Consider the following 14,022-nt stretch of genomic DNA (forward strand, 5'->3'; position numbering starts at 1 on the left):
TCAAAAATTCAATTTTAAACCATAAATCATTCTCAAAGCAAACCATTTCTCAATCTAAATATTGATTTCTTTAAAGTCAAGTATAGCTGGTATTTCTTCTCTACCCAATGAATTGGGGTTTTTTTGCTTGAAAACTGAATTTTTCTTTTTTTAAGTTTTTATTTCAAGCACAATCCTTAAAACCCATCACCTATTTCACCCATGCCCCCACCCACCACCCCTCTGGTAACCATCAATTTGCTCTCTACAGTTAAAGTCCCCAATGAGATTTCTAAGATATTTTCAGTTACTTTTAGTTTGAGGAAACAGAGACCCAAAATGTCTCAAATATTATTCTTTCATCAGTAAAACTGAATTGTAACCTTTTTTAAGAGACAGGAAAATAATCATGAAGAGATTTCAGACCATAATTATCTTAAAGTTACATTTTTTTAAAGATTTTATTTATTTATTTGACAGAGAGAGACACAGCAAGAGAAGGAACACAAAGCAGGGGGAGTGCGAGAGGGAGAAGCAGGCTTCCGGCTGAGCAGAGAGTCCAATGCAGGGCTCAATCCCAGGACCCTGGGATCTTGACCTGAGCCGCCAAAGGCAGATGCTTAATGACTGAGCCACCCAGGAGCCCCTTAAAATTACATTCTTTAATGTTGCTCTCATACATTGAAAAGAGTTATCCATTACTGCCAACATTGAACACAGAGTAAAAATGTAAAAATCTGTTTTGTACTAGAATGTCTAATTCCAACACCACTTTGATAACACTGCAATAAAATTTTTAGATAACTAAATGCCTCTATTTTATCCTGAGATCTCTTCCTATGGCTTAATCTACATCTGTTTGAGTCCATACTCTGTGCTATCCAACATGATAGCCACTAACCATACGTGGCTAATTAAGTTAAACTGTCAACTACAGTTAAAAAAAAGGACATTTAAATTAACTTAAAAAAATTTTTTTAATTTAGTTTCTTGGTCAAACTAGCCAAATTTCAAATGCTCAATATGTACTGAACAGTGCAGATATCGAACACCAGAAGGATCATCAGAAGTTCTACTGAACCAGCACCTGTTCTATAAATGCGATCTCATCTACCACTCACCTCTAGCCCTTTAGTATACTAAACCTTAATCTAAGAAAATGATGATCAGTGACTAGCATGGATCACCAAATCCAATTATTTCCCTAGCCCTCAGCTTCCCTCATTTCTCTCGAACTTAACTGATCATCACTTAATTTAGAAATCCTCTCTTCTCCTCTGCTTCCACTATGCCTCATTAACCTAATTTTAAGTTTTCATTTTATCTTCTTCTCCCACCCCCCTAAATGTGATCCTCAATCTTTGGCTCTTCTAGGTTCAAGATCTCATCCAGATGAGGCCAACCTACCTTTCTTCCTACCTCAATTCTCAATCTCCAAGCTCCTACAGGACATTTTTACTTATCCCCTGGCCTCAATGTTAAATGTGGGAAGGATTTCATTTTTTCCAAAACTAGCTCCTCCTCCCAATTCCACATTTCTGTACTATCACTATTCACCAAGGCCCAAAACCCATTAACTTTAAATCATTGCTACTTACCTCCAATTCGACTAGTTCACAAATGCTTGTCTATTTCCTTTAGGGTGTCAACTAGCAATCTTCTACCTTAATCTAGCCACCTCAATTACCACCTTGCCACCACCTTAATTCAGGTCCTTATTACCTAATTGTGTGTACAGTACAGATTCTTCACTGTTTTCCAATCTTCGCCTGCTCCTAATCATGCAACTGCTATCACACACCTCTTCCCCAAAATTGCCTTTTATCTCAAAAGCCCAAAAGGACTCAGTATAGAGAGTAAAAGAATATTCAAACACCTTAATTATTTCAACAATTTGTAGCCAACGTACTTTGCAAACTCGTCTTTGAATCCTCTACCTTCTGTCTTAGCTAGAAAAATCAAAACCATTCCCCAAACACTGATTTATGTCCCTTACCTATATAAAGCTGGGACTCTTCCTCCTCTCTACAATTTTTTAAGAAGGCTCTATGCCCCACATTGGATTTGAACTCATGACCCTGAGATCAAGAATCCCATACTGGATCCACCCACTGAGCTGGCCAGGCTTCCCCTCTACCATGCAATTTTAATATATTAGTTTATACATTAGGAAACTATCTTCTCAGCAACTCATACGTAGCACCCATTTTGAACAAACCTAAATGAACGGACCAGGAACAAGAAAGTTACAAATATACATATTGGTTTAGCTTTAATATAAAAGCATCTACATTACATGCAATTCTATTCCCCAAGAATTTATTTTGCAGAACTATTTCTGTAGAAATGATCCGACCATTGTTCAAAAGTATAAAGTACAACACTATCCATTACAGACAGCACTTTTGAGGTTAAAAAAAAAAAAAATCCCTAGATGTCAATCAGTAGGGACTAGGATAAATAATAGTGTCTATCAAGTTTAAAAAAACAAAAAACAAAAAACTACATAGGGGGCGCCTGGCTGGCTCAGTTGGTGGAGCATGCAACTCTTGATCTCAGGGTCATGAGTTTGAGCCCCACATTGGGTACAGAAATTACTTACATAAACTTAAAATTAAAAAAAAAATACCTACAGTCCTTAAAAATGGGTATACCTACATTTTATGATAGGATAAGATGTAATACACTATTATTGTGAGAAAAAAAGCAAAATGTAGATCAGCATAGTTTAATCCTATTAGAGAGAAATCTTTAAATCCATATATTAATTGAAAACAACTATCAATAGGGAACTAAAACTTTCCTATTCACACAACTGAATAAATTAAGTAAATACATATATATTGATACAGATAAACTTCAAGCTTTTCAAATCACAGAATGTATATACTTAGGTACCATACATGTCTGAAACACATACTACTACAAGTACATACATCTATAGGAAGAATATAAGAGCACAGGTTAAGAAAGACAGATAACCGGGCGCCTGGGTGGCTCAGTTGGTTAAGCGACTGCCTTCGGCTCAGGTCATGATCCTGGAGTCCCGGGATCGAGTCCCACATCGGGCTCCCTGCTCAGCAGGGAGTCTGCTTCTCCCTCTGCCCCTCCCCCCTCATGTGCGTGCTCTCTCTCTCTCATTCTCTCTCGCAAATAAATAAATAAAAAAAAAAAAGACAGACAGATAACCTCGGTAAGAGAAACAGGATCTAGGAGGAGAGCAAAAGGGACTCCAATTGTATGATATTTAAATTTTAAAAACAAACACAAACCTTTCAGGCAAATCTAACAAGATGTCAGTATCTACTAAATCTAAATCAACATCTACTAAGTACATGACATTTGTTAAATTATTCTCTGTATTTTTCTGAATTTTTGAAATATTTAAATTTTACTTTAAAAAAAAGGAAAGGCAGGGTATGGAATTTAAGAACAGAAGAATGGGCTTTGTAGACTTCTATAGGGTATTTTCTCTTCACAAGCTTGTTACTCTTTACTATAAAACTTCTAACTGAAAAACCCCATAAACTTATAGTGGTACCTACATTTATTACCTTGATTGCTCTTCAACTTTAATCTTATTCTTTAAAAAAAATAAAGGGTAGATAATTACAAATGCCTTACCCCAAAAATCTAACATTTAATGTGCAGAAAAATAACACAAGCTGGCAGACTCTATCTAATCACTTAAACTCCGAAGGATAAATTACATAGATCTTCCTAAAATATCACTAGTATATAAACTTAAAGTGACTCAACTCTAAGCTGTATATTAACACCAAAATCGCAATGAGACTACATTGTCATAATAAAAGTAATTTCTTTAAATACCCTCCAGTTCAAATTACATGTATAAAATCCTATCACCTCTTAGTTGCTATAATCCCACTTAATATTTAAAACACACACACACAGAGCTATAGAACTTGCTCAAGTCCACATGGCAAGTCAGCAGGAGAACTGGGAATTCAGGTTGAGTCCTGTGTTTAGGATTTCTATCACAGAATCCGATTTTTCTTTTCAAGGCAACATTCTTAATTCTCAATCAGCTCATCAGGAAGAAGAAAATTAGATGGAGGTCTTCATGTGTTTAAATGTGATCAGAGCTCAGTCTCAGCCACAGTGGAGTTTACAATGAAAGTTCAAATGCTTGCTTGCACCATTCCTCCCCTACCACTTCCTACAACTGCCACTCTGCTTAGGAAGTGGAGCCAGTTAACCACCCACTTTCTCATTGGTGACTATGACTTAAACCCTCTTAAGACACCCAATGAAAACTAAAAACATCAAAATGTACTTTAAAATAGCCATTTTTCCTAATAAGAGTAATACATGCTCATAGAAGATTGGGAAATTACAGAAGAATATGAAGCAGAAAACAATTACACTATCCCACCAGCCAGAAAGTAATCATTATTAGTATTTCTATTCCTGTCTTTCCAGGCTCTCTTTTATAAAAGTGTATTAGTTCACTTACTAAACACGATTTTAAGTACAGCAGAAAAGGGAAATAACATACTAGTTCTTTTGAAGACTAATCATCTTTAGTGTTTTCTAAGCCAAAACCATGTATGTATACATGGAATTGGAGAGAATAAGACAAATCAGAGAAATCCTATGTGCTCCTTTTCATTTGCCCCATGGAAACCACTGAGTCTATGTTTCAAGAACCATTATATACCCCAAAACTAATGTTTCCTTCTTAAGTAGCAGCCTACTAAATCCCTCTTTCTCTCTCTCTCTCTCTCACACACACACACACACACCAGTGTCGGCAGTAAGAGGAACACACGTAGTAAAAGGAATTAAATCAAGACTTTTTTTTTTTGTCTCCTTGAAACTATCCTGAGAAGGCAAAATATCTGAAAGGCTGAAAAAAATTTAAAAATTAAATATCTGAAAGGCTGATGTAAAATTAATTGATCTCTCCCACAAAAATATTTTCTGTGCACATCAGATGAAAGAACAATGTAACTACAGAAAGTTGTAACTATTTGTTTTACAATACTATAACTTATTTACATGTGTAAATAAATACGTAAGAGTTTAAATTGCCCATAAGTACGGATACCTTAACTCTGTACCAAGTAGCACATAAGTGCAGGGAGTGAGAAAGAACAGCCATCAGTACCTACTCTGCAGGGCTCAGTCTACCTCTTTAAATATGATGTCAAACACTAGGCATGTGGCCTCAAAGGAATAGAAATCACATCACTCATTAAATTATGCTCTTAAGTACTTGAGGGTATATGTGAAAGCACCTTATAAATCATGCTACGTAAGGTAAAAAGAAAGCACTGTATAGAGCAACCACCTTCAATATGTTATCTCATTTCTTTTAACTGACAAAAAAATAATCACAAGTTGCTCTTTTCACAATCTCTAAGACCTCAATATTATCTTTCTCTGACAATGAACCATATGAAATAACTGAAATTAAGTTCCCCAGGATGAGACGAAAAAGGGAGATTCATTTTTCTAGTACAAAAAGCACCATTTCCTGATTTCATAACATACGGTAGGGGGCGGGGGGAGGTGCAAGTTATTCAAACTTAATAAAAAAGTTACTTTTTAATCTAAGATTCATCATGGAAAGTTTCGGCCCAATAAAGCATTTTTAAAAAGTTATAGATAGGTTCAGGCTCTTCCAAATGGACTTAGAGTGACAGACTAATTGTGGTACTTTGCAAGCAAAGGAAAGCAAGCAGCAATTATTCATCCCCTCCCTTAGTTTCTAGGCTCTTAGAAAACAGGGATATGTTATAACCAAACCACTTTCCATAAAGCAGACTTTTAAAAATATACTCTACACAGTATCAGTTCTTCATATCTAAAAGAAGTAGACTACTTAAGATTGTTTCCTATCCCATGATTTTCCCTTTTCAAATTCAGCCATCTTAACAATGACAAACGGTATCAAACTGATACTTTGAGTAAGGTTTATTTATTATTTATTTATTTATTCATGAGAGACGGGGGGGGGAGGAGGGAGAGAGAAGCAGAGGGAGAAGCAGGCTCCCAAGGAGCAGGGAGCCCGATGCGGGACTCGATCCCAGGACCCCAGGATCATGACCTGAGCTGAAGGCAGACGCTTAACCATCTGAGCCACCCAGGTGCTCTGAGTAAGGTTTATATGTTTGCCCTATTGCAGATATGACTCTCAAAAGCATGGCGCGCTTTAGACTATCATAATCCAATCAGACTGGACCACCTGCAGAACAAGAGGAAATGCCCAAAAACAATCATAAAGGCCCAACATTAAATCTTACAAGTCTAAAGCAGTGATATTCAAAAAAAATGCTCCACTGGGGTAAAGAAGAAAAATACTTGAACTTTATTTTTAACTTTTTTTTTTTTTAGATTTTATTTATTTGAGAGAGAGAGAGCGAGCACGCACAAGCATGAGTGGGGGTGGGTGGCAGAGGGAGAAGCAGACACCGTGCTGAGCAGGGAGCCTGACTCAGGGCTTGATCCCAGGGTCCTGGGATCATGACCTGAGCCTAAGGCAGACGCTTAACCGACTTAGCCACCCAGGTGCCCCACTTTATTTTTCTCATCCTTGTTAATTTTGATTAATTTTATAAAGTACATAATAACCAGTTGCTATACATATTGTTTGTAAATTAAATAAATACTTAAGGATGAGGATTAATGCTCAAAATTTTTTACCATTGAGATGATCAAAAATTTTGGAGACCACTGGCCTGATGTATTGTCACTGCACTTTCATTTTTACCTGCCCCTTCCACTGTAGAGGCTAAGACTTGATGCTGAAAAAAGAACAAAAGGAAAACTATTCCCAAACTATTTTAAACTCCCACCAACAAGTTAAAAGATAATAAATCACTAGCAAGAATATACAGAACTGGACACTAATACACTGTTGGTGGGGCTTTTTTAACAGATTTTATTTGAGAGACAGCGCACGCACACCAGAGAGAGCACGAGCAGGGGGAGGGGCAGAAAGAGAAGCAGACTGCCCGTGGAGCAGGGAGCCCTATCCGGGGGCTTGATCCCAGGACCCCAAGATCATGACCTGAGCCAAAGGCAGATGCTTAACCACTGAGCCACCCAGGTGCCCTGGGACTTTTTTTTTTTTTTTAAGATTTATTTACCCATTTTATTTTTTTTTTAAGATTTTATTTATTTATTCAGAAAAGACAGAGAGAGACAGGCAGAGGGAGAAGCAGGCTCCCCGCCGAGCAGGGAGCCCGATGCGGGACTCGACCCCAGGCCCCTGGGATCATGACCTGAGCCGAAGGCAGACGCTTAACAACTGAGCCACCCAGGCGCCCTATTTACCCATTTTAGAGAGAGAGAGAGAATGCACGAGAGAGAGCCAAGCAGAAAGGGCAGGGAGAGAGAAATCTCAAGCAGACCCAGAGCCCAGCACAGAGCCAGACTCAGCTAGATCTCATCACCCTAAGATCATGACCTGAGCCCAAACCAAGAGTCCCAAGCTCAACCGACTGTGCTACCCAGGCGCCCCTGTTGGTGAGACTTTAAAATAGACATCCTATCTATAGGACACCTATATTCAAATTTAAAATGCACAAACCCTTTGACCATATAAGCCCACTTTTAGGAATTTAGCCTATGGAAATAAAAGCACAGTTGTATAAAAAAAAAAAAGTCCAAAGGAATTCATGACAGCACTGTTTTAAGAGAAAAATTGAAAATATCCATTAACAGGGAATTGTTGTAAATTATAATGCATCCATATCACAGAACAGTAAATAACCATTAACAGAACATCAGTTTGACATGGAAAGTTGTTCTTTTTGAAATATTCAGTAGATAATGTATAAGAAAAAAGGAAAATAGCAAACATTACTCTAAGTGGGATCATGGGTTATCTCTACTTTATTCTCCTGAGTTTTCTCAATTCTTGTTTTTTGTATGACTCCCCCCCTCCCCCCCACCGCACTGAATATGTACTTGTAGCTTTCACAATCTGAAGTAACAATTTCAGGGGTGCCTGGGTGGCTCAGTCAGATGGGTGTCTTGCCATCAGCTCAGGTCCTGATCCCGGGACCCTGAGATGGAGTACTGCATCGGGCTCTCTGCTCAGCGGGTAGTCGGCTTCTCCCTCTCCCTCTGTGCTCTCTCCCCCTCTCTCGCTCTCTCTCAAATAAACAAAATCTTTTAAAAAATAAAAATAAATCACCACACTGTTATCTTTACCCTATGATGTTGCCACCTGCCATTTAGAAAACATAGCCCTAAACTTCACACAGAATATACTAAACTCCTTCTACCACCACTCCAACATAATAAAATGGGTGAAATCTAGCAAATGTATTCCAAGTGCAAATTGTGAGACGTCCCAGATCCCTCTATGAAGTTCCTACCACATTGTGATGATTTCTTGGGTTTTGCTTTTTGGGGTTTTTTTTTTTTTTTTTTTTAATATTTAAGTACTCTCTGCACCCAGCGTGGGGCCCGAACTCACGACCCCGCGATCAATGAGTTTCATGCTCTTCCACCTGAGCCAGTAAGATACCCCGGTGACTATTCCTATTGGCATACAGGACGCAAGTGCTGAAAGGTTTCTCTAGGCTGAGTACAGAAGTAGAAATCTTTTCTGTTGCCGTATTAGTGACATTAGTAAATTCTACACTTGACAACATGGAATAGGTTTACCACTGCTCCAAAAGCCAACTCTTCCAAGAAAATAAAATAGGATTCTAATATAGTATCATACCCTTACATTTTTTAATTGCTTTTCATATACACCATTCCATTTGATCCTCCCTGACAAACTGAGATAAATAAAAATAAAGTGTTATTCTCCCTCTTATTAACGAGGGAATTGAAGCTTAGAGCGCTTATGTGGCTTGCCAGAAACAACACAGCTAACAAGGAACACAACTCAAGCTTGAACCCAGGACTTACCTGTCTATCCATTCTCATGCTACAATTTTCATTGTGAATATCTGATACAAACATGAACTTAAAAAGTATGTTAAGTTTCTAGATATGAGGGGCACTTGGCTGGCTCATTCAGTATAGCATGCCACTCTAGATCCCAGGATTTTGAGTCAGAGCCCACACTGGGTGTAGAGTTTATTTAATAAGAAATATATTTTTTTAATTTCTAGATACAAAAGTGAAAATGAAAGCATATCAATATGGTATCAAAATAAAGATTAAAAATAGCAATGGATGTTAATTTTGGTAGCCTCTAAAATTATTAGGAATTCTAGTTCAATCCAATATGGATTTGATCTCACTGTGTCTTAAGTGAACGTTTCACTGATTATAAAATTACATATAAATTTACCATAGAAAATTACAGAATTGGGTGGTCTGTAAGAAACAACTAGGCACATAAATTACACAAACTTCCCTAAACCATTCTTAATCTTGTGGCTTCACACTAAATTATGAAGTTCCTTATGTGAAATCCATTTTGATTTCAACACTAAGTGAATTACAACAGCATTAAGTGTGTTGTTTCTGCATAATACTTGCAACATGCACTCAATTTCCAGAGCACTTTTGGACAACATCTAAAATCTGTAAGCTTAGAACCCAAAAATGTTCAAGTTTTTTTTTTTTAAGGTTCATCTACCTACATAAAATGAATACCAAATAACATAATTACAAATTATTGAAGATTTGCAGAGGGGCGCCTAGCTGGCTCTATCAGTAGAGCGCATGACTGTTGATCTTAGGGTTGGGAGTTCAGGCCCCATGTTGGGTACAAAGCTTACTTAAAAAATAAAATATTTCTTTAAAAAAGAAAAAAAGATTTGCAGAATCAGTCTGAAGAAACTACCTGAGACCAACAAGTATAGGCCTTTAATTGTACAGATGAGAAAACAGAGGTCCAGAGAAGTGACATTCCTAATAGCAGTCATATAGCCAATTAATGACACAGAATCTCTGCCAATCCAAAGAGATTTTTATTTCCCATTTCCCATTCAGGAAATGATGACCTTTGTGCAGTATGCTAATGATGAATGTGATTATGGTATGGGGCTTGAGCTGGGAATGGATCTCTTTTGGTATGGCTCACACTATTTTTATAAAGTTGCTGGCCAGCTTTTACCTCTTGCATATAATCTGTTGAAGAGGAATCTCTTTGCAGAAATTACTGAAGATCATTTGGCAAACAGAAGTAAAGAGAACAAAGACCAACTTGTAGCATGAATGAGAGTTGGCTTTCTTTTGGTGTATAATATTTTAAAGCATTAGTATTAAACTTGTGATTTGTTTTTAAGGAATACTGAAAATAAATTGATGGAAATATTCACTAAAAACTTTAAAAATTTTAATTTTTTTAAATGTCTCTGATCTAATAAAAAGTCACTAAAAAGGGCCACTACACCTAAAAAAAATTAAGACACATTCAAGACCCAAAAACTGGGGGACAGGATAGTTTACAATGACAGTCCTAGGAGGAAAAAAAAAAAAAAAAAGCTTCTGTTTTCCAAAGATGTTATTTTTAAGTAATCTACACCCAACATGGGGCTCCAACAACCCTGAGATCAAGAATCACATGCTCTACCAACTAAACCAGCCAGGAGCCCCTAGAATACAGAACCTTTTAAAGGAATCCCAAAGTTCTAAACCACATGAGGTAAAAACTGGCTTTTCGATCCAATGCAAGGTATCAAGTGGCTTTTTTTTTTTTTTTAAGATTTTACTTGAGAGCAAGAAAGCGCACACGCAGGGGGAGGGGCAGAGGGACAAGGAGAGTCCCCGCTGAGTGGGGAGCCCTATGTGGGGCTGGACCACAGGACTCTGAGATCATGACCTGAGCTGAAATCAGAAGCTTAACCAACTGAGCCACCCAGGAACCCCTCAAGTAGCTTTTAATAACTAAAGCTATCAACCACAACTTTTTCCCCCCATCTCAATACTATTCATTTGCTCAAAAGATATCTGAGAGCACAGTATATGCTGTGGGAACTATGCTAGACACTGGAGACACCAAGAAAACAAAACAGCCTCTGCCTCTCAAATTGGACAACTGGATACACGTCTCTAAACTACTGCTACATGATTTGACACGGTATTTACCGAACTCCTTCACTACTCTACATAAGTTTAACATCTTCTGCCGATTGTTCCAAACTTATAACAAACCTCACCACACCCCCTCTGCAACATGAATACTTCTTGGGTAATTCACCATTCCACTTTACCACAGAAGGTGTTAACCAGAACTACAACAGATTTAAAAACTGACTTTACCACTCCTCATGGCCTGGGGCTAATTTCAAGAACTTTTCATAATCCACAATAAACCTTCCTGGTGCACAACCCTCATCTCAGATGACTGCTAACCCACCCACCCTACCCTCACTTTACTAGAAACCTGAGTCAGATGGTTTAGGAGCAAGCATGTTGAAATGTTGGGAAGCACCTTCCATGGACCCCTTTGTGAACCAGAAGTAGACTTACTGCCTCTCCCTCTCATTCCTCTAGATCCTTTTATGTATCTCTAGATATACCTCCAGTCAAGCAGCATCTAATTTTATCAAGTGGGTTCCCAAAGACTTGCACGAATAACTTCTAGCAACAAACCTAATTCCCCTACCTAAATCCATTATATTTTAAGAGATGATCAATTTTCAGTTTTAAATTTCTCAGGCTTCCCCTTCTTCCCTACCTCTCAAATTCTTAAAGCTCTATAAAGAACTAAAAGCACTCTCAGAAGTCATAATTAATGGGAACCTTATGGAATACCAAAGGCGACCTAAAGCTGACTTTTACAGGTTCACAAACCTGGCTGACCAGAACCATTCAGGGAGCTTCTTAAGGATGGATTCCCAGGCCCCACCCTCAGAGATTTTAATTCACCAAGTCCTCCTGCATGGAGTTCAGGAATCAGCATTTAAGGCAGTCCATACTATTTCTGATGACCGTATTTACGTAACTACTGAACTAAAGAACCTGACCTACAAGCTGAGAAACATGGGTTCTCCTGTGGCTTGCTATTAACTACAAGTGGGGCTGCACCACTGTGCTGGTCACTTGAACTGCTCTGGGTCACCTGAAAATGAGGGAGGGTAATTAGAGCTGAAAGAGGCCTTCATAGGCAGCCAATCTAAAATTCTAGAACACTCCAAATTTAGTTTAATATCACACATTGTACTGGGCTTACCCAAAACTGTGTTACTCTGGGGGCGCCTGGGTGGCTCAGTCGTTAAGCGTCTGCCTTCGGCTCAGGTCATGATCCCAGGGTCCTGGGATGGAGCCCCGCATCGGGCTCCCTGTTCCGTGGGAAGCCTGCTTCTCTCTCTCCCACTCCCCCTGCTTGTGTTCCCTCTCTCACTGTCAAATAAAATCTTTAAATAAAACAAAGAAAAACCGTCATTCTGTAAGCTCTTCTACCCACTCAAGTCATAGGCCCTAGAAGGGAAGACTTTTTGCATGCCACCAAACCACCTTACTTGGGTCTCCCAGCAAAAATAACACAGATCATGTCTCTGGCCCTACAGAAACAGCCTTTAAAAAGGAGAAAGTCCCTGTCACCTCTTCATGTACAAATCACAAACGTTTTACATAAAAAAATCATCTCATGTAATTCAACCCAAGCCTTCGATAGCATCACCGTCCACATTGTGAGAATGGCTGAACCTCAACTAGAAGAGTATGCATTTTTTTCCTTTTGAAAAATTAGATTGTCAGATAAACAAAGTGGATGTCAAGATATTCAACCAGTCAAGAATTAAGGCCTCTAACTGGAGAAGACACCTGCACATCAATAGCTAACCGAAGACCAAGTGCAGAACTCAAACGAGATTATCAGACCCCAGAGAAGTTGGTTAAAGTGCCATAAAACTGACCCCATTATTTTGAGGTAAGTTTTCCAGCCCAAAGTACAAGCAGTAATATTATCGCCAAGGGTCCTAAGCAGCACAATTTCCACCAGGGAAATAATCTTTCGCGGAGCTCTTTGATCAGTGTTCCCTGAACTCTCAATCGCCTCCGAACCATCCTTCCCACCCAAGTACTACCAGGTCAGGAAGATGCCCGGCTGCACAGTCGGCCACTCCTCCTTCCCACAAGTCCCGAGCCCTCACCGCTCGCCCCGGGGGCTCTGCTGGCCCCCGACCTCCGGCCTCTCGCCACCGTGGACTCCCACAGACCCAGTCGGGAGCGAGGGAGGCACACTCACCTCCCGGGGTCGGCGGGCACTTGTCCGGACGCTCAGGGGGCAGCACTTCACAATCCCAGCCCCACGGGCCTGTCCCAGGTCCGGGATGGCTGCCGGGGCCCGGGACCCCGCCTCCCCCGCGCTGAGGGTCCCGGCCGAGCCCGGCCGCTGCGCTCCCACTCCCCACGCCTCCCCCTGGCGGCCGCGGCCGCCACCCAGGACACCCCTCCCCGGGCCACGCACGCTGTCCCCTGCCCCCCGCGGGCCGCCGCCTCCTCAGAGGGTGACAGCCACTGCGCCGGGGCCGAAAGCGGCCCCTCCTCCAGCCCCTCCTCACCCCCGGAGGAAGGGGGGACGTTCTTACCGGGCAACAGGGCATGGCGAGGCCCGCCACGGCACGGCCTCCTCCGCCACCCCACTAGGCTCCCAGCCAGGGCCGGCGGGGGGCAGCGCCTGAGCCGCTGGAGCGTCTCGTCCGGCTGCTCCTCCGCTGCCGCCGCCGCCTTCTCACAACCACAACAACATGGCGGCAGCGGCCACACAGAGCGCGCTCCCGACGCCGAGCCGGGCCGCGAGCGGGGACGCGCGCGCACGCTAGGGCCCTCAGTCTGCGGTCAGGGAAAAGAAGGCAGGCCCTCGCGGGTTGGGCAGAGGCGGGGCCCGGGACGATGGCCACGCCCCGGTGGTGGGCGGGGCTGCACACCAGCAGAATGCCCTCCGCGGGAAAGGCTGGCAGAGAAGCTCGAGTGGAGAAGGAATTAGAAACAGGTGGGCAACAGGCAAGGAAGAAAACCAATGGTGTTCCTAAGATTTGGGGGAGGCATCTTTTCCCTGCCCTATAGCCCTGAGCAAGACAAAGCCTCACTCTACTTAACCAGTAAAATAGAATAGTAGTAGTTATCTTTCACCTGTAGTTACGGTGAGGCTATAAC

General features: G+C 40.8%; 1 protein-coding gene across 8 annotated transcripts in view; it reads right to left on the minus strand.

The window, feature by feature from the left end:
* The window catches only part of MTMR3 (myotubularin related protein 3), a 136,151-nt gene extending 122,510 nt beyond the window's left edge, over positions 1 to 13,641 (minus strand). For 6 of the 8 annotated variants that reach the window (XM_028124568.2, XM_028124562.2, XM_088019571.1 and 3 more), the window contains exon 1: positions 13,455 to 13,640. The gene's annotated coding sequence lies outside the window, so the exon portion shown is untranslated. Of the gene's footprint in view, positions 1 to 13,454 lie in introns of all 8 variants that reach the window. The other 2 variants (XM_028124567.2, XM_028124566.2) reach the window with 2 other exon arrangements.
* Positions 13,642 to 14,022: the final 381 nt, after the last annotated feature.

Source organism: Eumetopias jubatus, unplaced genomic scaffold (genome assembly GCF_037043125.1).
Source record: "Eumetopias jubatus isolate StellerSeaLion01/CBP00866 unplaced genomic scaffold, mEumJub1_p1.0 scaffold_16, whole genome shotgun sequence".
Lineage (NCBI taxonomy): Eukaryota > Metazoa > Chordata > Mammalia > Carnivora > Otariidae > Eumetopias > Eumetopias jubatus.